This window comes from Bufo gargarizans, chromosome 1 (assembly GCF_014858855.1).
Source record: "Bufo gargarizans isolate SCDJY-AF-19 chromosome 1, ASM1485885v1, whole genome shotgun sequence".
NCBI classification, from domain to species: domain Eukaryota; kingdom Metazoa; phylum Chordata; class Amphibia; order Anura; family Bufonidae; genus Bufo; species Bufo gargarizans.
Window position 1 is genome coordinate 99,528,630 of NC_058080.1, and position 14,007 is coordinate 99,542,636.

Below are 14,007 nucleotides of genomic sequence, written 5' to 3' on the forward strand. Positions count from 1 at the left end.
GGAGGCATAGTAATCATTCTGATTGGGCATTTTTCGCAAGATCCCCCAATACCACTCCCGGCAAAGAATTCCAGATGGGGCTTGATTCTACATATGATTTATTTAGTATCTGGGGCAGCATTCTAAGTTGTGTAAGAGGTGACAATTTCCCCCTCCCTATGTTAAGCGCCTCCGTTCTATTGCATGCAATGACAGTACTTTTCGTGATAACACTAATCAGAGATTCTTTATCTGGCTTTTTAAAAGGGAACCACAACATATAGTTTGCTGAGTTTCCCATTAGGGCAAGCTCCATCTCTACATGCAAGGGTGGGGGCGCAGGCCTCGTCAAGGCAATCCATCTCTCCAAGTGTATAGCTTTTATATATTGCTCCACATCTGGGAGTGATAGGCCTCCCTGTTTCCTTCTCCTAGTAAGCAGCCCAAAGGGGAGTCTAGCTTTTTTGTTCGCCCAGATATACCTCCCTATTATCCGTCTGATCTTGGATATGTAATTGGCCGGCAAATACAGTGGAAGAGATCTTAGGGTGTATAACAGCTGAGGTAGGATGTAGGCCGTAATCACATTTTTCCTCCCTAGGCAGGCTAGGAATGGCAGAGAACTTTTGGTTAGGAAGGTTTTAATCTTATTCAGCAGAGGAGGGAAAGTCTGAACAGCAGTCTAGGATCGCTAGATATATTAATTCCTAAGTACTTAATGGAAGTTGGTGGCCACTTAAAGGGTGTCCTATTCTTAAGTCTGATTTGTTGTGCAGAGCAGAGGGATATTCCTAATGCTTCTGACTTGTCCAGATTGATCTTAAAGTTGGACAATGCCCCAAACTGCTGGAAGATATTCAAAACCTCAGTCATAGCATTTACTGGGTCAGTTAACATGAGGAGCAAATCGTCGACGAACGCCGCCATTTTATGGGTGTATGTACCTAAGCGCAATCCCCGGATAGCAGGGTTTTGTCTAAATTTTAGAAGTAAGGTCTCTAAAGGTGAGTATAAAGAGCGTGGGGGATAGGGGGCATCCCTGCCGTGTGCCGTTACGTATCGAGAAGGCGTCCGACAGAGTCCCATTCACCATGATACGTGCTGATGACGAAGAGTATAGCGAAAATATGGCGTCAATAAACTGTTCTGGAAAGCCAAATGCTTCCAATGCGCTGCGCATGTATAGCCAACTGACCCTGTCGAACGCCTTCTCCGCATCAGTACCTAGTAGCACCAATGGGGTCCGAGTCTTCTTAGCATGACAAACAGCATGGACCACCCTACTAACATTGTGTCTCCCCTCCCGTCCTGGGACGAACCCCACCTGTTCCTCTCCCACAAGCTCAGGCAGAAGCTTAGAAATCCTGGTACTAAGCAATTTAGCCCACCACTTTAAATCAGTGTTGAGTAGGGAGATAGGCCTATAGGTCCCACAAACTTCTTGGCCTTTCCCCTCCTTATGTATCACTGTAATATGCGCTGCCTGAGCCTGTGGGGGCAGAGTCCCACCTCTGAGTTGGATAAACGAACAAAGTGAGGAACAAGTATATCCCTAAACTTTTTATAGTAAGCGATGGGGAACCCATCCGGGCCAGGGCTTTTCCCAGAGGGAATGGTGTCTAGAACTTGTGTCACCTCCTCTGCTGTAAAGGGCTTAAGCAACTCAAGGCTATTCGCCTCTGAAACTGATGGAATCTTAATGGAACTTAAAAATTCCTTAATCTGCAGGGCCATATCAGGACAAGGGCTACTATCCTTCAAGTTATATAGGGATTCATAGAACTTACAGAACTCCTTTGCTATGTCTGGCGTGTTTGTGAATCTATTCCCGTTTGAAGATTTTATCGCTTGGATAAAGGACTTATCTCTCTGATGTTTTAAAAGAGCGGACATTAATTTGGAGCTTTTGTTACCATGAACAAAGAGTTCAGCTCTTTCAATCTATGCCTCTTTATCCTAGTGCCCAGACTAATAAGTTCTCCTCTAATCACTTCTTTGTGAGCTTCCCACAGAATGGGGCTCGACACCTGACCTGAGTCATTATTCAGAAAATAATCTCTCCGCTTTTGTGAGATTGACTGTGCATGCAGTGCATCATCTATTAATGTGGTGTTTACTCGCCAAGTCCAGGATCTACGCGGCAAGTCCGCAAACTTCACACTTACACTTATGGGAGCATGATTAGAAATAACCGCATTGTCTATCTTGGCGTCCGTCACTAACGGGAGTGCTTGGTTAGACAAGAAAATATAATCCAGTCTCTGGTACGAATCATGTACTCTGGAGTGAAATGTATAATCTTTATCTTCTTGATGTAACAACCTCCATACGTCCGACACCCCCATGTCCGACAATGCAAGGTGAAGTTTGCGGAGTTGTTTAACCGACGTGCTCCTACCCCTAGATGTGGTGTCTTTCATAGGGTCAAAGATCATGTTCAGATCACCCCCCATGATTAATAAACCTTCCGCAAAGGGCTTCAAGGTGTCAAGCGTCCGTAAAATCCACCTAATCTGAATACAATTGGGAACATACAGATTCGCCGTAGTAACGGTTAAGTTAAGAATTTTCCCTTTAACCAAGAGGTACCTGCCCTCTGGATCTGCAATTTTTGCTAACATTTGGAACGGGATAGTCTTCCCAATACCTATAGATACGCCCCTTGAGGCCGACGAGTGGGACGCATGGTACCATAAGGGGAATTGTTTGCTGACCACATTAGGTATATGCATATGTCTGAAGTGAGTCTCCTGAATAAAAGCGATGTCAACATGTTCTTTCTTTAAGGTGTGATATAACTGGCTCCTCTTTTGAGGGATATTAGCGCCATTAACATTGAGAGAGTAAACTTTCACTTCAGCCATATCCAAATAAACATCTATCTAAGTGTCCAGCAATACAATGGATGTCAAGTAAGACAGGACAGAAACAACAACAGTCAAAAATGTCTATGAACAAAACAAGTGGGCTATGGGGCCCAATGGCGTCTTGCGACGCTGTAAAGCACACGCTGGCCAAATAATCAAGGCCAGTGGGGGGTAACATGTGTGGAGAAGTCACAGGACCCGTCTCCATCCACCCGGCCTATCAAGCTGGAAAAAGAGTACCCGTAATTACATCATGTAACAACATGTAAATACAAAGGGTTAAAACATGTAGGTTAGCATTCAGTTTAGCATTAAACCCCTAACTGGGGAAGATAACTTTGCTACCTCAGTGGTAAACTCAGACATATGTAAGGTGACCCACTATGAATACATATATAATGAACTGTCTAGAGGAGTAAACTTCTCTTATAGGATCAAAGTCCTGTTTCTCAAGTGGCCCTCTTCCTCAGCGAGCGGCCTTTGCTTGCCGTCTGCCACTGCAGGTTCTGCGGGAGCTGAGGTAGATCCGGCAGGAATGACGTCGGTAGCCATGATGGGATTTCCAGCGGGTCCATCTGCAATGCCTCCCACATCTTGGGTAAATCCTCTGGTGCTCGCACAGTAAATTGACGTCCCTCAATAGTGGTTGTTAAGCCAAAAGGGAAGAGGCATTTCACAGGGAACTTCCTCTCCCTTAAAGCATTAGTTAGTGGACGGAAGGCTCTCCTTTTAGCCAGTGTACTAGCCGCCAAGTCCTGAAACAATAGAATCTTATACTCTTCCAGCAAAAGGTCTCCCGCCTCTCTCGCAGCTCTAAGCAAGGCCGCAGTGTCCAGGTAGTTCATGAGAGCACATACCACATCCCTGGGTGGTTCTGTGGCCGGCAGTTTCGGTCGCAGGGCTCTATGAGCTCTTTCAATAACAATGGCGTCTGCGTGCTTTTTGCCTACAAGCATCTCAAACACATGGCGCACTGTGGGTATCAGCTCCTCTACAGTGACCGACTCAGGGATTCCTCTTAAACGGATGTTCTTCCGTCGGCCCCTGTTCTCTTGGTCTTCCAGGTACAAGAATGCGGTATTCACCTGTTTACAGACCGAGGCAAGTTGCGATTGCATCCCCGCACTGTGCTGTGTCATGAGGGAGTGTGAGTCCTCCAAGGCCTCTACTCTGTGGCCCATATGCAGGACCTCTGTTTTAATGTCCGACAGCTCTTTTAGAACTGGCGACAAAGCTTTGTCCAGCGATTGGGCTAGCGACTGTTGCAGGAAGGTTCTGGTAATCGGCAAGGCGTCATGCTCACCTTGAAGTTCAGAGCAGGCATCAGAGCTGTCGCCATCAGAGTAGTCTTCCCGCGTCTCCACTGCTGGTATAGATTGCGCTGCCTTCCCCCGCTCCGACTGAGAAGAAGAAGTCTTCCTGCTGAGGTATTTGTTCATGTCGCTTTGCGAGCTTTTCAGTTTCGGGGTGCTCTCCACTTCCCCTCTCTTTTCTCTACCAATCTTCCCCATAATCACGACGGGTAGCTTTAAAATAGAAGTGAAAAATAGCCAGCAGCACTCCAAATCAAATCAAATGTTGAAGATTTATTGGACCCAAAATCAGGCGACGTTTCAACAGCTTATTGCTGTCTTTATCAAGACAGCAATAAGCTGTTGAAACGTCGCCTGATTTTGGGTCCAATAAATCTTCAACATTTGATTTGATTTGGAGTGCTGCTGGCTATTTTTCACTTCTAGTACATTGGACCTAGGTGCTGGTCCACACTGGCCGGACGTGCACCCCCTGCTTATACAGTGTGCTGCTTCCTCACTTTCTTCAAATAGCTTTAAAATAGGCTAAAAGACCGGGCTTAAGGCGAGGAGCTCAGACGCACACGTCCTCCACCATGCTCAGTCGGCTCCGCCCCCCAGATTTTTCATTTTAATCCATTTTTTTCTTCAACACATGGAGGGTAACAACCAAAAGAAACCTCAACATTTATTACCCTGATTCAGCTGTTTACAGAAACACCCCACATGTGGTCGTAAACTGATGTGAGGGCGCACTGCAGGGCGCAGAATAAAAGGAACGCCATATGGTTTTTGGAAGGCAGATTTTGCTGGACTGGTTTTTAGATGCCATGTCCCATTTTAAGCCCCCCTGATGCACCCTTACAATAAAAACTCCCCAAAATTGACCCCATTTTGGAAACTAGGGGATAAGGTGCCAGTTTTATTGGTACTATTTTGGGGTACATATGATTTTTTATTGTTTTTTGTGAGGCAAGGTAACCCCAAAAATTTTTTTGCTACCGTTTACATTTTTTTTTTTGCAACATTCATCTGACAGGTTAGATCATGTGCTACTTTTATAGAGCAGGTTGTTACAGACGCAATAATATCAAATATGTCTACTTTCTTTGTTTGTTTGATTCAGTTTTACACAATAAAGCATTTTTGAAAAATAAGTATGTTTTTGTGTCTCTATTTCCTGAAAGCCATATTTTTTTTGTTTTTCTGCCGATCATCTTGTGGAGGGGCTTGTTTTTTGCAGGAAGAGTTGAAGTTTTTATTGGTACCATTTTTGGGTACATATGATTTTTTAATTATTCATTATTACACGTTATTAGTTTATATTAGTGTATTATAGTCTGAGAGCCATTGCTTTTTTTTATTTTTTAACAGTTATCTTAGGTAGGGTCTCCTTTTTTGTGGGATGAGGTGATCATTTCATTGGTACTATTTTGGGGGGCATACGCCTTTTTGATCGCTTGGTGTTGCAATTTTTGTGATGTAAGGTGACAAAAATTGCTTTTTTGGCACTTTATTTTTTTATTTTTTACGGTGTTCATCTGAGGGGTTAGATCATGTGGTATTTTTATAGAGCAGGTTGTTACGGACGTGGAAATACCTAATATGTCTACTTTTTATTTATTTATTTCACTTTAGCACAATAATAGCAGTTTTGATGCAAAAACAAAAATCATATTTTAGTGTCTCCATTGTCTGAGAATGATAGCTTTTTTATTTTTTGACCGATTGTCTTAGGTAGGATCTTATTTTTTGCGGGATGAGGTGACAGTTTGTTTAGTACTTTTTTGGGGGGAATATGCCTTTTTGATCACTTGGTGTTGCAATTTTTGGGATGTAAGATGACAAAAATGGCATTTTTTTAATACAGTTTTTATTCTTTGTTTTTTTACGTTGTTCACCTGAGGGGTTAGGTCATGTGATATTTTTATAGAGCTGGTTGTTATGGACGTGGAGATACCTAATATGTATACTTTTTATTTATTTATTTTACTTTAACACAATAATAGCATATTTGAAACAAAAAAATTATGTTTTTGTGTCTCATGTTCTGAGAGCTATAGTTTTTTTTATATTTTAGCGATTTTCCTATGTAGGAGCTCATTTTTTGCCGGATGAGGTGACGGTTTTATTGGTATCATTTTGTGGGACATACGCCTTTTTGATCGCTTGGTGTTGCACTTTTTGTGATTAAGGTGACAAAAAAAGCTTTTTTTGACACAGTTTTCATATATTTTTTTATGGTGTTTATTGGATGGGGTGGATTATGTGATATATTTATAGAGCCACGAACGTGGCGATACCTAATATGTATGTTTTTTCTTTTTTTTTCAATTTTTTATTATAAAATCAGGGGAAAAGGGGCGTTTTTCTTTTTTCACTTGAAACGTTATTTTTTTAACTTAAAAACACAGTTTTTTTACTTTGTTTTAACTTTATTCCTGACTAACTTTTGGGGGTCTGATCCCCTCGGCAATGCATTACAATACATCTGTATTGTAATGCATTGCCTGTTAGTGTATTACACAGAGTAATACACTAACAAGTTGCCTAGGAGACCCAGCCTGAGCCTGGATCTCCTGGGCACCCATAGAAGGCAGGTCCTGATGCCGTGCAAGGCATTGGGCAGCCTCTGCACGGCATTGTGCTGCCTTCTCACCCATGGGGTCCCCCCCACAGCAGCTCGGGTACCCGATGGGCTCACTCACCCGCAGCAAACCCCTTCTATGTCACGGTCAGTGCTGACCGAGGCATAGGAGGGGTTAATGCGCTGGCATCTATGTTTTCATGTCCTGCTGCGCCGTACTATTATGGCGCTGGTCGGGATGGGGTTAAACCAGCAAAGATGATCAGTACACCAATACACAGGGTAGGTGGTGGAATTGCATTTTGTTTCCAACTCCACCCCATTTGGATTTTTTTTCCTGCTTCCCACTACATTGTATGCCATATTAAATGGTGACATTGAAAAGTACAACTTTTTCCCGCAAAAAAAATCCCTCATATAGATACGTGAGCAGAAAAATAAAAAAGTTATGGCTCCGGGACGACAAATGAAAAACTGGTTACTCTGGGGGGGGGGGGGGGGGGTGCACTGGGGGTGTCATTATACTATATGGGTGCACTGGGGGTCATTATACTGTATGGGAGCAACAGGGGGACATGTAAATGTAAAAAAAAAAAAATAATTGTATTGTGGGGGAGGGGGGTGCCAGAGAAAGGATCTGCCTCGAGTGCCAAATACCCTAGGCACACCACTGCAGCTCCAAAATTCCGGCGGCTGCAATAGAAACTGTCCGGCAGCCGCCCGGACGAACTATTGAAGGCCCGAGGCACTTTAAACTATCAATGCAGTCTGCGCATATAGCAGCAGATACAGTCTGTATCTTACAGACTGTACTGGCTGCGCAGTGTAATGATCGCAATGCTGGCACTTGTCGTGGCTTCATTGCACGTCACACCTCAGCCCTCAGCCAATAGTAGCTGGCATCTTTGTGATCTGTAATGAAGGCACAGAAAAGCCCAACAGGATAGGTGCCAGCATGGAGCAGGCAGGAGAGGCAGACTGCACATCAGCATCATAAGCATAAAGTGGGGCAGTGTGTCTGTTTGGCAAAGTGCCTCCAGCTCAGCAACCCTCTCCTAGTCTGCAGTATATGACTAGAGATGAGCGAATCGAAGTTGACGTAGTGGAATTCAATCCGAATTTCAGGAAATTTTTTATTCATCCCGAAGTCGAATTTCCTGGCACTTCGTGGTAACAAATTGTATTTTTTCTAAAATGGCTGCTGGACATGTTACAAAGTAAGAAGCCCGGGAACGAGGGAGCACCCATAATGCCATGCAGACAGCCAATCAGCAGATAGCCAGCCCCTGTGATGTCACAGCCCTATAAATAGCCTTTACCATCATGGTCTCCACCATTTTACAGTGAACTTAGTGCACGGAGAGACGTCAGCAGGCACTAGGGACAATGTTTAGAAAAGACTTTAAATAAAAAAAATAAAAAAAACAATTGAGCAGTACAGGGAAGGATTATTCATAGTGTAGAGAAAGGATAGGGAGGGGCAGGGACCAATTGCACAGTGTAAAGCCTGGGTAATAGGAGCTAAGCTATTACACCTTGCTGCACTAATTGGGGTTACTAAAAGTGATCTATTACTGCAGATTTTAGGTTGCAAATGCAGTAATCCAAGCATCTGTTTTTGGGTTGAAAGTGTGGTCTGATACAAACAGTTTTGGGGTGTGTTTATTCTAAATACATAAAAGTACGTCCATTCATCCTTGCTTTTGGTGGGAAATTGCAGCCTGATACAGTTTTGGGGTGTGTTCATTTCATATATATAAAAGTATGTCCATTCATCCTTGCTTTTGGGGTGAATTTGCAGTCTGATACAAACAGTTTTGGGGTGTGTTTATTTCATATATAAAAATATATTGCGTGTAACAGAACAGGTTCTGTAGAAATCTATGTGGAATCAGCTGAAGACGGTGTAAAAGAAGTGCGCTCGTTCACGCTATAGTAGGAGCTTGGGCCTCTGCACGGTTCTTTATACCTGACGCTAACATCGACCTGTAAGGCTGAGTTCACACTTGAGATATTTGGTCAGTTTTGGCCCCGTAACTGCCCAAATAAGTGACGTGTGCAGTGATTCTAAGAGCGACGCCTGTCATCTGCATGTCATACTGACTCACAGTATTGTTTCACTACCACAGCAGACTCCCTATGCGTGTTTCTGCAAGGCAGTGTTCTACACCAGCGGTCTCCAACCACTGGGCCGCGGACCAGTACTGGGCCGTAGAGCATCTGGTACTGGTCCGCGGAGTGTGCTGGTGTTAAATGATGGGGAAAGGGACTATACTGTCCTCATACATGTTAGCACGGTGTGTAATCTGACATGTAGCTAAACCACGAAATAGAAGGAAGGCTCCAGCACAAAAGATGGACGTTGTGAGTAATCCCGATCTTTATTTGTCACCAAAATTCAGGTAAGTACAGCAAACGGTAACACTGAAGCCCACTTGTTCCCAAGATCTACGTGTTTCGAACAGTAGTGTTCTTAATCATGATCCAAGGTGTCTGACATGTTCCAAACTGAAATAGGGTTCACCTCCGACATCCCCGCCCCCAGGGAGGGGTGTGGGGAAGCAGGGTGGACGGAAAAATCAGCTGGGTTCATGCAAGACACCTGTGCAAACCTTTTCGCCCGTATCATATAGTAATACACCTAATAGTGCCATAAATAAACAGTGAAAAATACATAAAAAGTATGTGACATAAATAAAACCCATGTAGCCCTTTCTTAGATGGTATAAACATGATATCCCTGTGTGGTACAGATTACATTGCTTATAACCATGAGCAATAGAAAAGCAATGATTTCATGAAAATATATTCGGCCACTGGTTGATTGCATCGTGTTTTATGTCTGGTTTTAAATTATTATTATTTTTAATTTTTGGTTTTCAATTTTTTAATATGATATTTTATTTTAATTATGGTTTATTTGGTATATCAGTGCCGGTAATATATGTACACGCCTTACCGTTCTTATGATGAGTCAATATAAAATTCTATCAACACCATGCTCATATAATACCGCATGGTGTGAATTGAGGCTGAAGTGTATACCTATATAACCGTCGGACAAGTGGTGGTAAACACGATGCATTCAAAGATTGCTGTCCATGACCATTTTCCCAGCTTCATTACATTGGTCCAGTAAATCCATGAATTCTTTATTTATAAAAAGTCGCACGGTATGAACTATGATATGTGAGGAACTCAGAGACAATTCATATAACAGGTACAATGCAATTAATAGTTGTTATCCACAATGATTTTTCCTGATATAATATATTATCTTCCGAATTCTCATTGATAAAATCGCATGGTATGTACTATGACATATCTTCGGAGATATAAACTGGTCAGTTGGTTATGACCAGACATATAGAACATGCAGGTATAGAGAGGACCGGCACTCGCTTTAGTTATGATTTTCAATTAATTTTAATGGTCACATACAAGTGGTAAGTGACGCGTTTCGGCTGCTATGAGCCTTTGTCAAACATAATCTTTACAAGCAACAAACATGTTTAAATAGCCCGCGATGGAGCCGGAAATGACGTAGGTAACCATGGCAACGTTGTAAACAAAGGGCACAACAATACAAAAGTAGGATTTTTGTGCAAAAATGTCATTAGTGGTTCGGGCACCATGCTTTATAGTGCTGTATTTTGCTGCACATTGTTATAGTGGTGTATAGTGCTAGAAACTGTAAATAGAATCCGCTGGAAAAAAGTCAGCTGGAAAAAAACATGTCATAAATTCACAAAGCACCATGCTTTACACTGCTGTAATATGCTAAGCATTATGTTATAGGTACAGAATGTTGCAAAAAAACTTACATAATAATGATTATTGAATACTGAATGGTAAGCTTGCGTGATGCTATGTTATACTTTACAGTGCTAAACACCATACTTTACACTGCTATATTTTGCTTCATATTATTATAATAGTGTGAAAAGCTGGAAGCTGCATGCTGCAATGAATTCGCAGGAACAGAGATGATGAATAGGCAGCACACCATACTATACAGTGCTCAGGGCCGTCTTTAATATTGATTGGACCCTGGGCAAAAATTTACTTGGGCCCCCTGGAATCCGCCTTCCCACACCTTAGCAGGCAATCACGCCCTCCACCACAACACACACACAAAAAATCCACACATCTGGTAGAGTACAGTGAATGACTGTAAATACTTCCAGTTCTGAAGACTCCAGCGGCTCAGGATCAGTGCTCTTGGCAGCTGGGCTCAGGCTGGAAGTGGGCACCGCTCTGCAGGAAGGAGACCGGGGCTTGGCCCTAGTGTTACAGTGCACCCCAGCACCCCACAGTATGCAGTATAGCACCCTATAGTATACAGCACCACACAGTATGCAGTATAGCACCCCACACTATACAGTACCCCACAGTATATAGTAGAGCAGTATAGCAGCCCACAGTATACAGCACCCCACAGTATACAACACCTCACTGTATACAGCACCCAAACTATACACGATACAGCCCCCCACACTATACAGTACAGCAATATAGCACTCCACACTATACCGCACCCACAGTATACAGACCCCCACAGTATACAGTACAGCAGTATAGCACTCCACAATATACAGCCCCCCCCCACACTATACAGGTCTCCCACACTATACAGCCCCCCCCACACTATACAGGCCCCCCATGCTATACAGGCCCCCCCACAGTATACAGACCCCCACACAGTATACAGCCCCCCACACAGTATACAGCCCCCCACACAGTATACAGCCACCCCCACACAGTATACAGCCCACCACACAGTATACAGGCCCCCAAACAGTATACAGGCCCCCACACAGTATACAGCCCCCCACACAGTATACAGCCCACCACACAGTATACAGCCCACCACACAGTATACTGCCCACCACACAGTATAAGGCCCCCCACAGTATACAGGCCCCCACACAGTATACAGCCCACCACACAGTATACAGCCCCCACAGTATACAGGCCCCCCACAGTATACAGCCCCACACAGTATACAGCCCACCACACAGTATACAGTCCCACACAATATACAGCCCCCCACACAATATACAGCACCCCACTATACAGTAGTTTACAGTATATTAACATAACAGCCCCTGTCACCTTTTTCTGATGTAATCTTCACACAAAAAAGCTCCACAGTTAACTTCTGCAACACTCCTGCTAGGACCTGTGATGACCTCATAGCCATGTGAACAGTAATTGCTAGGTTACTGGTCACATGGTGATGATGTCATCTAAGGTCCTAGATCACAACGTTAAAGTACACAGACAGCTTGACACCCGGGGCAGTAGCTAGCAAGGCTCAAGAGGCAGCTGCCTTGGGCCCCCCAGGAACAACTGGGCCCGGGGCAGCTGCCCCTTTTGCCCCTTGGTAAAGACGGCCCTGACAGTGCTGCAGCATACAAAGCACTGTCGTGATGGTAAAAAATATTAGATATTAGACATTATATGTTAAACGGTGAACTTACGCCCTGATCAGACACTAAATGACATAGATTTTAGAATGCATTAAGTTCTCTGTGGAAGAAAGAAAAAGGGAATATGTTGAAAGGGTAACTACAGGCAATATCTTATAGGAAACTATTCAGATCATAGTCACGATTTAACCCCTTCGGTTCTAGGGTTTGCAGGCGATGAATCCAGTAGGCTTCTAGTTTTTTGAGCATTTTAAGTCTGTCTCCTACTCTCCAGGGTAGTGTTACGTGTTCTATTATCTGGAAGCGCAATTGGGGAATGGTCGGTATCTCTCAAAATGATACGGAATGGGAAGTAATACATTTTTCTTTCTAATTGTGGATTTGTGCTTACAGAAGTGATCTTTCATCCTCATGGAGGTCTCACCGACATACACAAGTCCACAAGGGCACTTCAAGAGATAGACTACGAAATTACTATTGCAGGTAAAGAAACCGTTAATTTTAAATTTTTCCCCTGTGTGTGGGTGAGTGAAGTATTCTCCTTTGATGGCACTTGAGCAATGTATGCATTGAAGGCATGGGTATGTTCCATTTTTAGGAGTGGAGAGGGTGGTCTGTCGAAGATTTAGTCTGTCACTGCCCACATCAGCTCTAACTAAGATATCACAGATATTTTTGGACCTTTTGTAGCACAACATAGGGGAGGACTGGAATTCCACAATATTCGGATAGGCTCTGCTAATAATGTTCCAATGTTTATTGATGACGGTTCTACATTTATTTACCCAAGGGTGATATTTCACCACAAAGCGAATTCGTGGTGGTTTATCACTAGTAGAGATAGTTCCACTGGATTGTTTTGTCCGTTGTGAAATTAATAAATCACTCGGATAGCCTCTGTTGCGGAATTTGTCTAACATCTCATCTTCTCGTATTATTCTCATATCCGTGTCAGATACTATCCTGTTCACCCTCTGGAGTTGTGAATGGGGTAGTGATTTTTTGACAGCCGGTGGATGATTGCTCGTGAAGTGTAGTAAACTGTTGCGGTCAGTATTCTTGGTGTAAAGGTCCGTATGTATCTGACCCCTCTCGTCCTTTATGACCCATGTGTCCAGGAAATTAATTCTGGACACGTCTGAGTGTATGGTGAATTGCAGTTCTGTCCAGATAGAGTTCATGTGCTGTAAAAATTGTTCGAGGGTTCGAATGTCGCCCCGCCACACGCAGAATATGTCGTCGAAAACCTGCGCCAGAAAATGCAATGATCCTTATATAAGTAATTTTCATAGATGTATTCTTTCTCGAACCACAACATATAACAATTAGCGTAAGGCGGTGCGGCATTCGAACCCATCACGGTCCCCCGCCGCTGGCGGAAATAGGTGTCCTGAAATAGGAAGTAGTTCTCATAAAGTATGGTGGTGAGGAGACTCAGGAAAAAATTCCTTTCATTAGCATTATACGTAGATGATGCCAATAGCCATTCTACTGCTCGGATGCCTTTCTGGTGTTCAATGGATGTATATAAGCTGCACACATCAAATGTGGCCAATATATCACTCTCCCTTAATTCAAGGTCACGTATTTGTTTAAAAAAATCATTGGTATCCAGGACATATGACGGTGCCTTTTTTGTGAGTGGAGTGAGGGCTTTTTCTAGAATAATAGCTGAGGCTGACAGAATGGAATCTGTAAGTGCAACTATCGGGCGTCCTGGGGGGCTGTTTAGGGATTTATGTACCTTGGGTAATGTATAGAATACAGGTATTGTGGGGTGTTGATGTATGATATATTCACCCATTTTTATGTCAATAGTGTTATTTTTCACATATTCATTGGTGATCCCC

General features: G+C 43.3%; 1 protein-coding gene and 1 long non-coding RNA gene across 5 annotated transcripts in view; one reads left to right on the top strand and one right to left on the bottom strand.

Moving 5' to 3' along the window:
- DDX60 (DExD/H-box helicase 60) overlaps positions 1 to 14,007 on the bottom strand; it is a 646,547-nt gene that overhangs the window by 129,748 nt on the left and 502,792 nt on the right. The window lies entirely within an intron of this gene.
- Positions 1 to 14,007, top strand: part of LOC122940366 — a 107,068-nt gene that overhangs the window by 7,992 nt on the left and 85,069 nt on the right. The window contains exon 2 of the long non-coding RNA XR_006390269.1: positions 12,551 to 12,640. This is a non-coding gene — a long non-coding RNA (uncharacterized LOC122940366). The remainder of the gene's footprint in view (positions 1 to 12,550; positions 12,641 to 14,007) is intronic.